Source organism: Octopus sinensis, linkage group LG10 (genome assembly GCF_006345805.1).
Source record: "Octopus sinensis linkage group LG10, ASM634580v1, whole genome shotgun sequence".
Taxonomy (NCBI): Eukaryota; Metazoa; Mollusca; class Cephalopoda; order Octopoda; family Octopodidae; genus Octopus; species Octopus sinensis.
This window is the reverse complement of record NC_043006.1, coordinates 84,049,642-84,062,458: the sequence shown is the minus strand read 5'-3', so window position 1 is coordinate 84,062,458 and position 12,817 is coordinate 84,049,642. Positions and strand designations below refer to the sequence as shown.

Here is a 12,817-nt window from a genome sequence, read left to right as displayed (position 1 = left end):
TTTAAATGAGAATATCAGAGTAAATCTCTTTAGTACATTCGTGAAAACACGTATTATACTTCGTAAACACTTCAAATACAGTTTTGTACAAAAATCGAAGTGTAATTTTAATTCCGTGAATTATGGGAGATTTTTTTCCGAAATTTGTTCCTATTATGTTTTCAAAATTTGTAATTCTGACAAAAAATGGATACGAATTTCATTATATCAAGCAGCGAGTCAGAATTCGAAGGATTTTCTACTGAAGACCTTCATAAATCTAACTCTATGACTGAAAAAAAAAAAAGCATCTTTATATAAGAGTGAAGTTGTGTGTCTGTCCCCTTCGATTTAGATTCGTAACTACTCCCACATTTTGCGGTGCAGTTTAACCAAAAGCGGGTATCTTATAGTCGTGATTCATATCGAGCCCTTCTGGGTATTAGCGCGCATCTACGATGAGTCTACGATTTAAAAAAAATTTACCATCATATTTTTCCATTTTAATGCATTTTTTTCGCTTTTATATAAGGGAAGTAACTCTCTAAAAATATCTACGATGTGTCAACGATTTAAAAAAAAAAATTTACCTTAATTTTTTTTCAATTTTTAATGCATTTTTTTGCTATTTTTTGGCTATAACTCTCTAAAAATGCTTATATAGTTATTTCCCTTGCAACGCCGGGCGATACTGCTAGTATATATATATAGTTAATCCAAACATGAACAAAGAGGAAACACAACAATGCGAGATGTGGAACAAGTATAGTGTTATTGGACGTTCAGGAAAGGAAAGAAAGAAGGGGGATTTAACGTTTCGAGCGGAGCTCTTCATCAGAAACATAGGAAAAGGAAAGATCCAAGGAAGGGAAGACGGAGAAAAAAAAAATCGCCAACGATACACACGCGGTCACATATTGAAATGACCAGAAGGGAATGACACACACACACATAAATATATATATTATATATGTATGTATTTGTGTGTCTGTCTCCACCACCATCATTTGACAACCGATGTTTGTGTGTTTACATCCCCGTAACTTAGCAGTTTGGCAAAAGAGACCAATAGAATAAGTACTAGGCTTACAAAGAATAAGTCCTAGGTTTGATTTGTTCAACTAAAGACAGTGCTCCAGCATGGCCACAGTTAAATAACTGAAACAAGTAAAAGTAAAAGAATACATATGTGTGTGTGTGAGTGAGAAAGAGAGCTCTTGACTTGACATCATGTGAAGGTCATAAACACTGTCATACAAGTGATGATGTTTGTTTCCAGTCTCTTAAGGAAAACATGTTTGGACATAGGAAATATTACCTTGCTTGGAAATGGGTGAGGGTTGGCAACAGGAAAGGCATCCAGCTGTGGAAAATCTGCCTCAACAAATACTGTCAGACCCTTACAAGCAGTAAATTTCGTAGAAAAATGTGGTAACAAAAGAACAAGTCCTTGAGACAGGGAACAGATTGTTTTCACAGCAAGGACCATAATATACTTAAATTTCAAAGACATGGCCTCCTGATGGGTAATGCCATGAATTTTAACAACTAGTTTGTATGCAATTCAAAGGCTTTCTATTTGTCTTTGCAACAGAGCAATGATGCTTCCTGACACCCATCAGTTGCAGTGCTAGTTAGGTACAACACATCAAGTTTCATTTCTGATCTCAGATACAACAAAGATTTTAAAATGTCTACTCAGATAACCAAATCTTTCATAGGAATTACTTGAATAAACTCTTCAAAAATTCGGACACTTAAGGTTTACTACACACATGAAGAAAACTGGTTGAATAGTGTCTCTAAAGACTGCAAGTTCTCATCAAACTCAGCTGGTTAAAAAAAAGGACAAAAATTGCAATTTAGTATCAAGTGTTTTAATATCAACTGTTTCTTCAACTCATGTGATTGTTCTTGCAGTTAAGCTAATTAGATGTAAATAAAGATTTCTTTTTGGGACAAACTACATGGTATCAATGCCAGTAAACAGTCGTTAACAAAGTATCCAGTTATCAGGTGATTAAATGCAATGTGAACCTCAGATAAGTTATTTAAGAAGACAATTTAAAATAATTTGGGTGAAGGAGTCTAGGATATTTACCCCTGAGGACAACAACTCCCTAGGCAGTTAATCCCCGATGTAAACCATATTTTCCTGTGTATAATCCGCTATTTTTCACCTGGGAAATTTAGTGTGCAGCTTTTTTATAAGTTTCAGGAGGAAAATAATTTGTGTATGAAGATCAAAGGATTCTACTGATTTTTTTCAGAGGAAAGGTCAGTCGGTGAATAACATGAAAGACAACTGCTAGAGTACATTGGTGCCCGGAAGAAAAGAAAGCATATTTGTTTTGCTTTACCTTCATGTTTTGATAATGTTACTTTTAATCTAATAAAGACTTTAGTTTTGATGAAATGTGTTTGTTGTTGATTAACAAAGAAATCAATTGTTAAATAATAAAGAAATGTGTTTGTTGTTGATTATTTCTAGAAAGAAATATTTAGATGTTTCAACCTGTATTAATGCCATAGTTAGCAATTATGAAAACATAAATGGGATACAATATTTGCAAGGAATCACATAGAATTTACACTTTTGGACAATGATTTAAAACTTCTTAATATACTGGAGAGGGGGTAATTAAGCGGGGGGGGGGGTAATTGTCCTGGGGATGTCATCAGAGCGAATTGTCATAGGGGGGTAATTGTCCTGATATGGAGTGAGGTAGACAAAATTTTGTTTTAAGTACATAAAATGGTCCACTAGTAAGTGAAAGCACATTATATACATCCGACATTTACCTATATATATATATATATATATATATATATACACAGATATATAATATGTGTGTGTGTGATGGCCTAAAGCAGATATGCAATTTATGTGGGTGTCTTTTCAAACATTGTCTGGTTTAAGAAGCCACAACAGACGCCATGATAGATCTAAGATGTAAGTAGAAGAGGTATTCAAACTTTGCATGAGGAGTAGACAACTACCACATATATATATATATATATATATATATACATACACATATGTCCGTCTTTTATAATTTTTTTATATCACCTGACTCATTACCATCATTGTCATCATTTGATGCTTTAATGTGTGTTTTCCATGCTTTCATATGCTGAATGGTTTGACAGGTGCAAGTAAAGCCAGGGGCCAAATGAAGTTCCACTGACTGTTTTAGCATGGTTTCTAGAGCTGGATGCTCTTCCTAACACCAACCACTTTACTAAGTGTACTGGGTTTTTTTTTTATGTGATACCAGCACTGTTAGGGTTAACAAGTATCTTGCAAAAAAAGGCTCAACAGGGACTGGGGGGAGTAGTATTGATTGGGTGTGGCTTTGTGCCAGTTGAGAGATTTAAGGTATAGGAAGGACAGATATGGTGTCTGGTTGTAGAGTAGGTACAATGGATATATATACACATTGCTTTGTGGTTGAGGTATTGCATTCATGATTGTGAGATTGTGGGTTCGATTCCCAGACTGTGTAATGCATTGTGCTCTTGAGCAAAGCACTTCATTTCATGTTGCTCTGCGATCATTTCAACATCTGATATGTGACACCCAGTTGCACCTGTACAGGTAATGGCAATTTCATGGAGGGAAGTCAAGAACTGCTTGATGAAGACAAAGGAGCTCCTGAACAAGTTGAAGCATCCTGTTGAGCCAGAGATGATCTGGTTCTTCTCAGATGAAAAGAACTTATGCCAGGACCAGTTGCACAACACCCAGAACAACAGGTAGCTTGCCTACAATCCATGTGATGTCCACATGAAAACCAAGCTCCCCTAAACTGTGATGGTCTTTGGGTGTGTCTCCATTGAGGGTGACTAATGCAATTCACATTCTTGAACAGGGCCTTAGGTTCCATTCAGATGGTTATGTGAAGATGCTGGAAACTGTGTGAATCCTTGGCTGGGGAAGGTTTCTGCTTGAAGGTTATATGTGTGGCAGCAGGATTCAGCTTCTTGCCATATCTCCAGAAAGAGTCAGAGGAGGTTATCAGAGAATTTCTATGACCTCACCAGCCCCAATTTCTGGTCTTCTAATTCCCTCAATTGTAATCCCATGGATTATTATGTGTGGGGTGCAGTTGAGAAAAACACCAACCACTCTGCCTGCAGCGAACACATTGTGGCCAAGATCAAGGTGTTCAAAGATTTTCCCTGGGATATAGTGAAAAATGCAGGTGCCAGGTTCTGGAGCTGTTTTGAGGCTGTGGTGGAAGCTGAGGGTGACTACTTTAAATAAACTGTTGTCTCCCAACCATAATCTAGTTGATATTTTGGGATTTAAAAAAAAAAAAAACTTTTATTTTTGAATGGTATAATGCTTTCTTTTCCTTTTATGCAAACCGTAAAACTTAACCGAACACCCTGTACATACACTCACATATATATATTTCTCTATTGCCCACAAGGGGCTAAACATAGAGGGAACAAACAAAGACAGACAAAGGGATTAAGTCGATTACATCGAACCCAGTGCGAACTGGTACTTTATCGACCCCGAAAGGATGAAAGGCAAAGTCGACCTCGGCTGAATTTGAACTCAGAACGTAACGACAGACGAAATACCGCTAAGCATTTCGCCTGGCGTGCTAACGTTTCTGCCAGCGCGTATAACAATGCACTCTAATACAGACAATGGGCTATATACCTGTTTACAAACAATACACAATGCTTCAAGCGAACTACAATACTCTCCTATATATATATATATATATATGTATGTATGTATGTATATGCACACACATACCTACCATGCACATACATAATACCATGCAGGATATACATGTCCTACACACACGTATACATACATATACCTAATGACTAAAACATTGTAGACTCAATATATATTCACAATCATAATAGAACATTTGTTATCAATTCTAATGGAGATATATTTATGAACGGTCGTCTACTGAGATTTCCGTAATTATCAACAATAGGTGTCTTTGTTAGTAGTTCCAAGTCACCTCCGATCCATTATACCTGTAACCAAAGACGTTCTAACCATGGCCATCTTGTCCTATTGTTGCATGTCTAAGATTGCATTGTCCGATGTATTCCTTTCTTTTTTATGATGGTAGAGTATTGTTTCAGAGTCTTGGCTCATACTTCTAGCAGGCGGAGCAACAACGTAAGATGCTGGATTTCGTGTATGAAGCTAATATCTCTGAAAAAATGCACAAACGTCAAACAGTTTTACATCCATCCATCTGACTTGGCACCGCCTTAACTTGCTCAAATCTGTGATAACATTAAACATTTAGGCTAAATACATTACTGAAATATCTATGTTGCGTCATACTTGACCGGGTATGTGACTAATTTTCATAGAAGATGGAATGTAGTCAGTTAAATCCACTACCATTGTATATATATATACTAATACTTAAAAGAAAGAGTTTCTACTTTAGTAGCTCAACCGTTTAGAAAAGAAAACTGTCACATCTCCCTTAAACCATTTCTTACTGTCAAGTGTACAAGGGTACATTATTCATTAAACAAATGAAGGCTGATTATGAATATTGATTGGCTTTGATCCAGAGGTCAGCTCAAACAGTGATGATGGGAGACTAGCCAACTGGCCCCAGTCATCCACAGATAAGCTAGATTAATGAATCTGAAGAAAAATGAAAGGTACAGTCGAATTTACTGGGATTTGAACTCGAAACATAGAGGAATGAGATTATATACTGTAAATGTATATTTCATACTTCGCAACCGCTGCCAATCGCTTTTCACGAATGCAGAAAAACGTGAAAATTTAATGTAAGCCTGATGCTACCAAATTGTTAAAAAAATCTTAGGCCATACAAAATATTAGTTTTATTGGATTCAACTGTTTTACTACAGAACATCTTTCTTGTCACTGTTTTAAACGGGACTCATGGAACAAAATCTTAGAACAATTTCATTCATGAACAGAAATAGGAATTAAAGTACATTGTCATTCAACAATTATAGGTTGTTTTTATATTATAAGTATTTATATATAGAGATTTATACACGCTACTTTTCACGAGTGTATCTGTCTATCTACCTGTCTATGACTAATTATATCGATAACACGGGAGAAAGCATGTGTGTATGTATAAGGAAAGAAAGACTGGAAAGTAGATACATAAATGTGAGATTAAAGAATATTTAATTTTTTAAAAATGGTATGGTATAGCAAATGGAAATGAGAATAGTAGAAATACGGACAGAGATAAACATGATTAGATCGGTAAATATATGGAATAAAGTAAAAAGAGAGATAGGGAAAGGCGTGAAACGGACAGGTGGTTAGATAGATAGACAAATGAAGAATGATGGACAGAGAAAGGTAATTCGATAGAGGCACGAAGAAAAAAGATTGTATATCTAGTTCTCCTTGATATAGTAGGGAAATAATTTCAATCCGTTTAAGAAAAATCCATTGAATGATAGAATATAACTGACAAAACATACTTATTGAAATAGAAAGAGAAGCATAGCTAGATATATGTAAGTATGTATGTACGTATGGATAATAATACTATCACCCTGTCACCGTTTTTAACTTTTGTGTCAATCCTTCTCTCTCTCTATCTCTCTTGCTCGCTCATTAAAAATGTTCGCTGATGGCGAACGTGCGTGTGATCGTCGTAAAAGAGACGGCAGTGAGTTAATAAAAACAAAATACAAACCTGTAGGTCAGTTGCCGAGGTACAGTCCACAATAGCTGAACGTCAAAGCTTCTAGTTAGAATCGTCGTTTTCTTTATTATTATTTTTCGTTCTTTCTGTTTGTTTTTTTCTTTCTTTATACAAGTACAGTGAAAGTCAATTATAGGAAATTAACGGTGTAAGCCTAAGAAAAGTTCCTGCTACTGAAATCAATTCCGGTTTTATTTACTCATCACCTAAAATAGCAGACAAATCTATCTCCACGCCTATTGACACATGTGACTATAATTGCGTTACGACAGGCACGTGCCGTTCGTAAACACCGAGAGTAAGCAGTAAAAAAAATAATTTGACGACAAAAATAGTTCGTAACGTAAATATATATATATGTATTTATTAATATTTGATTGAAGCAACAGAGTGACTAAAGGGCCGAAAGTTTCGTGCGTTAGCACTTATCAAGTGCCAACGTACAAAACTCTCGGCCAAATAGTTTGTGTTTTTTTACGTCCTTTTTTCAAGCCTAGCCAGACTCATGGGCCCGGTTTCCCGGTTTCTGTGGCGTATGTGTTCCCTCTAACTGGACGGGACGCCAGTCCATCGCAGCGTTACTCAAGAAACAGGAAGAAAGAGTGAGAGAAAGTTGGTGGTGAAAGAGAACAACAGGGGTCACCACCACCCCCTGCCGGAGCCTCGTGAAACTTTAGGTGTTTCGCTCAGTAAACACACACAACACCCGGTCTGGGAATCGAAACCGCGAATCCGCTGCCCTAACCACTGGGCCATAGCGCCTCCACCGGCCAAATAGTACTAAAGTACACACACACACACACACGTTTTGAGTTCTGTTTTCCCTGTTTGTACCGCCAAATCTTGTGTATGTGTGTGTGTGTATATATATATATATATATATATATTATAGTAAAGGAGGCGTGGTAACAAGCTTGCTTGCCGACTTCAGGGTTCCGGGTTCAGTCCCACTGCGTGGCACCTCGAGCCCACCAAAAGGACAAGTGAATGGATTTGGCAAAGGGAAACTGAAAGATGACTGTGCTTGTCCCACCCACCCACCGTTTGACAACCGGTGCTGGTATGTTTACGTCACTGTAAGCTAGCGGTTCGGGAAAAGGAAAATGGAATAAGTACCAGGCTTAAAAGAAAGAAAAGAAGTACTAGGGTCGATACATCCGACTAAAAATTCTTCAAGGCGGTGCTGCAGCATGGCCGCAGTCTAATAACTGAAACAAGTAAAGGATTAAAGAAACATATATATATATATATATATATATATATATATAATATATATATATATATATATGTATGTGTATATATATATATATATATATTTATTTATATATATATATATATATATATATAAATAAATATATATATATATATATATATATATGTATGTATATATATATATATACACACACACACACGTGTATGTAAATGCATTTATGTGTGGGGGTGTGCCTGTCTGTATGTGGGGGGGGCGAAACTTAAACAGGTTCAGACAGACACCCATACACACACACACACACACACACACACTTGTACATACAAACATACATACTTACTGGCACTCCGTCGATGAGTGCTCCAGTCGATCCGATCGACGGAATGCCGGCAAGTGAAATTAACGCGCAAGTGGTTGAGCACTCCACTGACACGAGCACCCTTGACATAGCTCTCAGGGAGATTCAGAGTGACACAGAATATGGCAAACCCGGCCCTTTGAAATTACAGGTACAACTCATTTTTGCCAGCCGAGCGGACTGGAGCAACGTGAAATAAAGTGTCTTGCTCAAGAACACAACGCACCACCGGGAATCGAACTCACGACCTTACGATCGTGAGCTGAATATCTTTACCACCAAGCCACGCGCTTTCATTACATACATACATGATGACTGCAATCTCGTGTTAGAGTATTGCCATCGCTTGAGCAAGAGTCCCACACATGCGAAAGCTACGACCATCCCTTTTTGTGGTAGGCTTTACTTTTATTTTCAAGCGATGTCTGTGCATAAAGATTTTTTTATGGTAGGGAGAGGATTTGCACGAATCCAGTTCCATTCTCTGAACATGAACAACATAAACTCGAAAAGAAGAACTAGTCTACATCATCGAATATTGTCAGCGCAGAAGGTTTTCTCTCAGAGTTTCCTTCTCCTAGAGAAATGTGACAACATAAGGGGCTTCCCATTCCCTGAGGGCCAACCGCACGCCTGGACACCAACCCAGGTATTTCCACGTCCCCGCGTATACATTAATACGTGCATACATACACGTACACATATTGTTCGATAGCCGTTGACTTCTCGCGAGCTATTCCGCCCTTTGACAGGTCATATTTTTTCTGCTGCAGGATGTCCAACAATCATCCTCCTCGCCAAGCAAGGTTGTCAGTTTAGTCACCGACGACCCGACCATGCAATAGGCTGTACTGGATTATATGTTACCAGTAGCTCCCACGAGTGACCTGACTATACATACATACATACAGACTATGAACTCATACCAATAATAATTGGAGCATTAGGTTTTGTTAGTAAATGCTTAAAGGTGAATCTGGATAAACTGGGATTTTCAGAAAGAGAAATCGCCTGGCTAATTCGTACATTACAAATGTAATCTTTGAGTGGAACAGTAAAAATAAGCAAGACTTTTCTCAAGTCCCAAATGTGAATTTGTCTGTGTTAACTGTTATATAATCATCACAACAAACATGAACAATCAACGTCGCCCATTGTCTCCCTTGATAAAAGGACTTTCACTTTGTTTCCCGCCAAAACAATTAACTTGTACAACAACGGCAGTCGAATAAAGTATCTTGTATCGTTAACACGTTGTTTCAGTCTCTCTTATTTTCTTAATCTTTCATACTAAGTACTCACTACTTCCTTTAATACTCAATACATTATATATATAACAACAACATGGTGTCAGAATACTAAAAGAACCCAAAATACAGAAACCAAAGGAAAAAAGAAGTTGAAATCATACTTCAAAGACGAAATGGAAAATTTACCGCATCCAAAAGACCTAGACTTTAATCAGGAAAATCTAGCCGCAGCATGGAAAAAGTGGAAAAAAGAATTCAATCTCTTTTTGATAGCAACAGAAAGTGACATGAAGCCAGACAAAGTAAAAACTTCAATGTTTTTAACTTGCATCGGTTCTAAAGGCTGAGATATCCATTCCACACTGGATTTCGATTCACCCGACGAAGAAATGAACCTTCAGACAGTAATCGAAAAATTCGATGCATATTGTGAACCCAGGAAAAACATAACTTTCCTAAGACACAAATTCTTCACATGTGGACAAGCGGAACATCAAAAATTCGATGAGTACGTAGTAGAGTTGCGCCAAAAGGCACAACAGTGCGAATTCGGCAACCTCACAGACAGTCTCACCAAAGATATTCTGATATGTGGAATCAGAGACATGAGATTAAGAGAAAGATTATTGAGAGAACCAAATTTAGACCTACAAAAAACAATTCATGCAGGTCAGAGTGCAGAGCAAACACGACTCCAATCAAGGATGCTAAATGCCACATCCGAAACAAGAGATAACGAAATCTCGAGGGTATATAGTCAAAACGACAGAAAAGGCGCCAAAACTCAAGTAACCCGCCATATGCAATCCAGACATCAAAACGAACAAGGCGGAAGTGACAGAAAGCCCGCGAAGTTTCAAGCGCCAAGTCAACACTACGTCACTAACTGTCACTATTGTGGTTATAATCACAAAAGAAATAAATGCCCAGCATTTCACAAGACATGTGAAAAATACAAGAAACAAGGACACTATGCAAAAATGTGCAAATCAAGAAAATTTGTACATAAAGTAGAGATACATACCGACGATGAATCAGATGACGATACACATGTACTCGAAATGATCACTGCAAATAATTCCCGCGTGCACAAAATCGAAAAGTTCAAGACTCCAAAAGACATTTGGACGGTCGAACTAAAAGTGAACAACTCGAATGTAACATTCAAAATAGATACAGGAGCAGACGTAACCGTACTGCCATTCAGAGAATATAGAAATATAATTCCAAAACCACAACTGCAAAAAACCTCAACTCGATTATCAGCTTATAATAACACAGCTATAAAAGTGCTAGGAAAATGCACAGCAGTCATTAAATACAAAGAATTATCAAAGCAAATAAAATTCATTGTTGCAAAAACAAACTCGCACGCAGTTATAGATGCAAAGACAGCTAAAGATCTGAATCCGAAAGCACAGATTAAAGTTAAATAAATCAAAGTGTATCTTCTATGAATCACAAATCAAGTACCTTGGGCATATATTAACCAGCGAAGGGATAAAACAAGATCCAACCAAAGTACAAGCAATCATTCACATGCCACTGCCAACAAGTAAAAAAGAATTACAAAGATTCCTAGGTATGACAAATTACCTATGTAAATTTTTATCTAATTACTCCGAAGTCACAGCACCATTGCGCCAGCTTCTACAGAGTGACACGTTATGGTCATTCGACAAACCACAAATCGAAGCAATAAAAAAGCTAAAAGAAATGATTACCAGAAAACCAGTGCTACAATTGTATGATCCAGATCTACCAATAAAAATAACTACAGATGCTAGTAAGCATGGGCTCGGAGCGATACTTGAGCAGAAACACAACGAAAGATGGCTACCTGTTTCGTTTGCATCTCGTGCAACAACTCAAGCGGAACAAAACTACTGTCCGATAGAGAGCGAAGCTCTCAGTATAGTTTTCGCATGCAAGAAATTTCATCAGTTTATATACGGAACTCATTTCAGAATCGAAAATGACCATAAACCGTTGAAGCAAATATTCAAAAAATCGATCACTAAATGCCCCCCCAGAATCCAAAGATTTCTACTAACATTACAAAGATATGATTTTGACCTAAACCACATACCTGGTAAAGAATCAATTGTTGCAGATACCCTATCACGTGCATACCTTGAGCAAAATACTCCAGAAGTACCAGACGAAGATATGAAATCGCACATTCATGCAATAATAAAAAATTACCCCATAACCGACACTAAATTAAAAGAGTATAAAGAAGCCACTGCAGACGACCCGTCTCTACAGACACTCGTCACATATACAAGAACAGAATGGCCCCCAAAAGACAAAATACCAATAAACATCAAACCATTCGTATCCGTTCGTGATGAAATATCAATCGTCAATGGTCTCGTTCTAAAAGGTTCAAGAATAATTGTACCTAAGTCATTACGTAGAGAAGCTCTACAGGAAATACATACCGGACACATGGGTATCGAAAAATGCATAGAGAGAGCGAAAGAATGTATATACTGGCCCGGCATTAACGCTCAAATCAAAGACATGATTAACACATGCTCATACTGCATTGACTACAAAAATCAACAAGCAGCCGAACCACTAATAAATCATGAAATACCTACTACACCATGGACCAAAGTGGGTACAGACGTATTTCACCTGTCTGGAAATTCGTATGTCACAATTATTGACTATACAACAAGATTTTTTGATCTACACGAAATAAATGATTGCCAGTCAAAAACCGTAATCAAAAAACTAAAAGAAACTTTTGCTAAATTCGGAATTCCGCAAACAGTTGTAAGTGACAACGGTCCAGAATTCAATTCGGCTGAATTCAAAAAATTTGCAAAAAATTGGCATTTTCATCACACGAAGACAAGCCCGCATTATCATCAAGCGAATGGCATGGTTGAGAGAAATATACAGACAATAAAAAAGACGCTAAAAAAGGCATTCAAAAGTGGCGAAGAACCTCAGTTAGCGCTCTTAGCATTACGCACGACTAAATTACAAAATGGTGCACCATCCCCTGCAAATCAAATAATGAATAGAACATTGCGAACAAATCTCCCAAACATACTACACGACAAAATTGGTATCAGGCCTCACGAAAAGAAGAAATCAAACATTACAACAGAACTCCCAGAGTTAAAACCACACGACACGGTTAGAATTAAGTTTAACAACAATTGGTTTAGAAGGGGCAAAATAATTAAAAAACTAGAGCAACCTCGTTCATACTTAGTAATAACAGAGGAAGGAAATACAGTCAAACGAAATAGACAACATATTCTTAAAACAAACGAACACGTTCGCATAACAGAAGAATTAG

The 12,817-nt window shown here is 37.3% G+C and overlaps 1 protein-coding gene and 1 long non-coding RNA gene across 4 annotated transcripts in view; one reads left to right on the top strand and one right to left on the bottom strand.

The window, feature by feature from the left end:
• The window catches only part of LOC115216587 (GTPase-activating protein skywalker-like), a 95,150-nt gene extending 88,275 nt beyond the window's left edge, over positions 1 to 6,875 (bottom strand). For 2 of the 3 annotated variants that reach the window (XM_036506876.1, XM_029786054.2), the window contains exon 1: positions 6,672 to 6,874. The gene's annotated coding sequence lies outside the window, so the exon portion shown is untranslated. Of the gene's footprint in view, positions 1 to 6,671 lie in introns of all 3 variants that reach the window. The other variant, XM_036506875.1, reaches the window with a different exon arrangement.
• LOC118765195 overlaps positions 1 to 10,888 on the top strand; it is a 22,979-nt gene extending 12,091 nt beyond the window's left edge. The window contains exon 3 of the long non-coding RNA XR_005001058.1: positions 10,876 to 10,888. This is a non-coding gene — a long non-coding RNA (uncharacterized LOC118765195). The remainder of the gene's footprint in view (positions 1 to 10,875) is intronic.
• The last annotated feature ends 1,929 nt before the right edge of the window (positions 10,889 to 12,817 follow it).